Consider the following 6,000-nt stretch of genomic DNA (forward strand, 5'->3'; position numbering starts at 1 on the left):
GGCTGATGGCTCAGAGCCTGGAGCCTGCTTCGGATTCTGTGTCTCCTTCTCTCTCTGCCCCTCCCCCATTCATGCTCTGTCTCTCTCTGTCTCAAAAATAAATAAATGTTAAAAAAAATTTTTTTTTAAAAGAAATGCGGGGTTTGGCTTTATTTTTCCAGTGCTTATAATTGGATTGGAGAATTTTTTTTTTCACATTTATTTATTTTTGGGAGGCAGAGTGAGACAAAGTGAGAGCGGGGGAGGGGCAGAGAGAGAGGGAGACACAGGATCGGAAGCAGGCTCCAGGCCCTCAGCTGTCAGCACAGAGCCGGATGCGGGGCTCGAACTCACAGACCGTGAGATCATGACTTGAGCCGAAGTCGGACGCTCAACGGACTGAGCCACCCAGGCGCCCCCCCCCCTTGTTTTTTTTTTTTTTTACAAGGATTGGAGAATTTAAATGTGTGTTCAGAGTGGCTCTGATGTAGTTACCTCAAGTTCTGTTGTTCTCCAAAGTGACAGCCAAGTGGCTCACGGTGCTCTTATCAGACAGGGGTAATGCGGCTGGAGTCCCAGGCAAGTGGGACTCCATGCTTGGTGGTCTCTGTACAGCTGGGCTTTCTATGAACTAGTGTATCCCCAACTAGTTTAGCTGGTGGGTCAGTCAGCAGATCAAGAACTCCTGAGCAGCCTCGTTCCAGCTGAACCCTGGGGCAACCATGTTAATGCATGATGTAAAAATCGTCAGCACAAACCCAAGTGTTCAAAACAGGCAGACAAAACCCCACAGCAAGCAGGCAAGCCCAGTCTCCAGTGGTGGTCCCAGAGTTTCCGTTGTACCTCCCTGGCTGTTTGACCACTTGTTCTGTCGTCTGCCTGACCTCATCAGCAGAGACAATGGAAAGGGGGATCCAGGCAAGGTATAAAGCATACCAAAGAAAAATGTTAAAAGTTCTTTGACTTTATGTTTCTTTCTAGCTGTGCGGGATGGTGGCGGTCGGGGTCCCCCCCCCCCCCCCCCGCCTAGCTCATCGCCTGGTGCTTAGTGAAGCTTGGTAACTGCTGATTGCAAATCGGGCTCCTGGGTGGCTCAAATGGGTGAGCATCCAAGTCTTGATTTCGGCTCAGGTCATGATCTCACAGTTTATGAGTTTGAGCCCCGTGTCTGTCTCTGCACGGCTGGCGTGGAGCCTGCTTGGGATTCTCTGTCTCTCTCTCTTCCCCTGCACGCACACTCTCTTTCTCTTTCTCGCTCTCTAAAAAAACAAACAAACAAACAAACAAACAAACAAACATTAAAAAAACATTTTAAAATAACTGCTGATTAATTAAAAAAAAAAAAAAAACCCAGCAACACAAACGGCCATCATTGGGTGAATAGGTACATAGATTGTGGTATGCCCATTCAATGGGATATTAATCAGCAGTGGAAAATAATAAGCAAAAGTATGAGCAAAAGAAGCCAGATCTGAAAGAGGACATCTTGTAGGACTGCATTTATATTAGGCTTCATAACAAGCAACATTCATCTGTGGTGTCAAAAAACAGAACCATGGTTTCCTGGATTGGGGCTAGGGGGCAACTGATTGCACAGGAGCACAGAGGAATTTCTGGGGTGATAGCAATATTCTGTATCTTGACTGGCACATTACTTCCAAAACATACTGAACTTCATGCTTGAAAGGTGTATACAGTTTCCAAAATGTACCTCAATAAAGCTAATCGGATATAGTATATAAATTATACCTCCGTAAAGTTAATTAAAATAGCAATTAAAGGCCTCACTGAGCCACCCACACGCTCTCCTCCCTGAGTGGGGAAACTTACCCACGCTTTGGGACTGCCACGTCAGGACTGCAGCCTGTGCTCTCAGAACAAAGAAAAAAAAAGTGAAGTAAACAGGTCTATGGTGAGATTTTCCCACTGACCCAATGCTACTCCCCCCACCCACAGCCCACCCAGGGCAAAGGTCTGGTTTCAAGAACATGAGTTCTCCTGACCCCAGACCCCGTGGTCTACTTTCCTGACATCTGCAAAGTTTTCACAGAGGCCAAATCTTTTATTCCCTTGCCCCATTAAAATGTGTCCTTCCAGGGGCGCCTGGGTGGCTAGTCGGTTAAGCGTCCAACTTCGGCTCGGGTCATGATCTCACAGCTCGTGGGTTCGAGCCCTGTGTCGGGCTCTGTGCTGACAGCTCAGAGCCTGGAGCCTGCTTCCGATTCTGTGTCTCCCTCTCTCTCTGCCCCTCCCCTCCTTACACTGTCTCTGTCTCTCTCTCAAAAATAAACAAACATTAAAAAAAATTTTTTTTAATGTGTCCTTCCAGGGGTGCCTGGGTGGCTCAGTCGATTAAGTCTCTGACTCTTGATTTCAGCTCGGGTCATGATCTCACAGTTCATGAGATCGAGACCCGCGTTGGGCTCTGTCCTGACGCATAAAGCTTATTTGGGATTCTCTCTCTCCCTCTATCTCTGCCCTCCCTGCCCATGCTCTCTCTCTCTCTCTCACTCTCTCAAAATAAATAAATTAACATTAAAAATAACTTCAGTGTGTCCTCCCAAGAGAGGAAACATTTACTTATCCATTCTGAGGTATAAACAGGCAATATTATTCTGTTCCCAGAGCAGGTTTCGGGGATTGGAGGTGAGGCAGGAATGGGAAACAGTGGGACCACCCAGGTCCCTCGAAGTCTCTGAATAAGAAGATGTTAAATATGCACTGAAAGAGAAGCAAGAGCCACTATTAGGAATTTTGGTGTCATAGTTGTGCCAAGGGTCACCTGTGCTAATTCTCATCGATCTGAGACAAATTGTGCCCAAGCAGTCCGGGACTAAGAGCAAATGGGATGGAACAGAGAAGGTAGGAAACACATCAGAACTGCTGTGGAAGCCAGTTGGTAGTCACCCCCCATTCGTTCAACTGATGATTATTCAATGCCTACTTGTCCCAAGCTCTATGCTGGTGGGAAAAGAAAAGAGAGCCCTATCTTCCCTGATGAGCTCGGTCTTCACCCTCCCAGGGCCACATGCTCCTGGGGGCATCTCTACCTTGTCATTTTTCATGATTGTAAATCCTTCATAATCCCTCCTGTCTTTGTAGCTCATTCCTCTAAGAGAGTACTTCCAATAATCCTTTGCCTCAAGTACTTCTGCTCTGTTGTTCTGCCGTCTTCCACTGTCCCTTACCCCTTTCTTGTCCTCTCTCTCCTACTCAACTTAAATTTATGTTCCTTATAAGCACCCCTCTCGCCCACATGCTCAATCCCCAATCCACTCTTGCTTCACTGTACTCACTTGACAAAAACCCCAATGTGGATTGGATCCAACCCTTCGCACAACCGAACGTGACTGGAGAAAAGGATGCTTATGGTCTTTTTTTAAATCTTTTAACACGCACTGAAAATGAACCTTAATCCCATCTGGCCATTGTAGTACGGTTCGTTTGTTTGTTTGTCTGCAGCATACTTTTCAACCTCCTCTCCCATTCAACCCCCATTTCAACCTTATTCAACCTCCTCTCCCATTCCCCAGTCTCCCAACCAACTCTTCCATGCTTGTCTTCACTCACCTTGGCTTTGTCTCCATCATCACTCTCAGCTCATGACTTTGTTCCCCCCTTTAGTAAGAAAACGTGAGCAACCTGGAGAGAAATTCTCCAGACTTCCATCACTAGCATCTGCTCCCAAGATCCAGCCTGTGTTCCTGTGACATAAATGAACTTTCCAAGCTCCTGTCAAGAGCCAAGCCTTCAACCTGTGCACTGAATCCGGTCGCCACTCACCTGCTCAAGGGTACCTTCCCCAGGGTCATTCTTCCTTCTCTCTTTATAGCATCGATTGTATTGTCTCTCCTGGATTATCCTCAACTGCTGAACCTACGTAACCATTGTTTCTCCCATAAACTGTTATTTTTCCCCTTCAAAAACACTGGCACTTGACCCACTTCCCTACAACCTACTGCCCAATTTTTTGCTTTCTTTTGTAGCGAACTTGCTCAAAATTATTGTCTGTACCCTCTGTCTGTAATCCTTCTCCTCCCACGTTCTTGTAAATCCACTCCAATGAGGCTTTTATTCCCAGTGCTCAACTAAAACTACCCTTGTTAACCTCACCAACGGACTCTACACGGTGCCATCCTATGGTCAAGTTTTTGTCCTTGTCATACTAATCAGAAGCACTTCAGAGGGATGCTCACTCTCTTCTCCATGAAAAACGTCTTCAGGTTTTTCTTTCTAAGACATGACACTCTCCTGATAGCGTTTCTGCCTCACTGGTCACTCTTGGCTTATTTTAGTGATTCCTTCTCTTTCGCCCACCTCTCAGTGTTGAGCACCTCAGGGCTCTATCCTTTGTTGGCTTTTCCACTTACACTCACTTCCTTGGTGATGCTGTCCCATCTCATGGTTTTAAATTCCACCTATGTGTGATTACTCACAAATTTATATTTCTAGCTCAGACTTCTCTCTTGAACTTCAGGCTCATATCTCTGCGTGTACGTCATATAGACATCTCAGGCTGGCTGCTGAAACTGCCCTCCATCTTAGTTGACGGCAGCTTCGTCTCTCCAATTGTTTCAGTAAAAAAATCTTGAAGTCAACCTTCACCCCGTTGTCTCCCTCTTTCTCTTGCCACATTCAACCTATTTGGAAATCTTTTGCCTTTACCTTCAAAATACACCCAGACTATGAAACTTCTGAGTGTCTCCCTTTTACCACTCTCGTTCAAGTCACCATGATCTCTCACCTGAATTACTTCAGTCGATTTAAATGGTGTCTGTACTTCTGTCCTCGGTACCACAGAGCCCACATTCAATGTGGTAGCCAGAGTTTTCCTTTAAAAATATAAATCATGAGGGGTGTCTGGGTGGTTCAGTCAGTTCAGCATCTGACTCTTGATTTGGGCTCAGGTCATGATCTCACAGTGATGAGATCAAAGCCTGCATTGGGCTCTGTGCTGACAGCAAGGCCTACTACAGGGCTTCTCTCTGTCCCCCTCAAAATAAATAAATAAACTTTACAATATAAATCATGAGTGATGTTAGGGAAAATAGTGGAGAAGAAAGTAGCAGAAATGGCTCTCTCCAGCTGGACAACAATTATCCTGGTAGAAACCGTCTGAAGTGACTATCTTGTAACTGTGGAGTTTATTTGAATATTTGTCATTTCCAGGAAACAGCTTAGCTGATAAACGGCAGTTAATTTCTATTGATTTCAGCCATCAGTATGGTGGCAACTACTCATTTCCCACCCACTCTCGGCCCCATGGCAGACAAATGTGGGGACAGCAGCCCACATTTCTGACATGACTTGCTAGAGCCAGAGTGGGCAAGAAGGACCTTGTCTTTCAAATAACATTGGAGTTCTGTGTTCTGAGTATGCATTGCTGCTTCAGGCTACTGAGGGGAAGGCATGGAGGCTATGCCATTTTTTTCATTCCCCACCAATTGATTCAGCTCCCAAGAGACTTAAAGGAGTATCACTTGTTTTGGGCATTCAAAAATACCCCTACATATGGTGGAATTTAGAAGGTAAACCCAGGCGTAAAGGGAAACATTCAGCTTTCCACCTCTGGAGTAGGGGAAATCCCCATTCTTTCTAATTGTCATTCTCTTCCCCGTGTTTCGCTTTTACTACTTCACAAAAACCTTCGCTTATGACGTTTCTGGCCACCAAATGTATGGAGGTTATTCACCACGTTGAACAATTTGACACCAGCTGGGTATCCGACAATTTAACTCATTCCAAAACTATCTGCCTGCAGATGACATCGGATCCCACAGGTTTAGGACTCAGCCTCACAAGACTGTCCCCTGTCCCCACACAGACACTTCAGATCCCATTCGCAAGGCCAGGCTCTCACTTATGCTTCTGACCAAGTGGTGGCAGATCAGAGGGCTCAATGATCCCTTCCTTGGGTTTAATTAGTTTGCTAAAGTAACTCACAGAACCCAGGGAAATGATTACTTATATTCACCAGCTTATTAAAGGAAAAGACAAAGGTTACAGATGAACAGCCAGATG

The sequence above is a fragment of the Felis catus genome, chromosome C1 (assembly GCF_018350175.1).
Source record: "Felis catus isolate Fca126 chromosome C1, F.catus_Fca126_mat1.0, whole genome shotgun sequence".
Lineage (NCBI taxonomy): Eukaryota > Metazoa > Chordata > Mammalia > Carnivora > Felidae > Felis > Felis catus.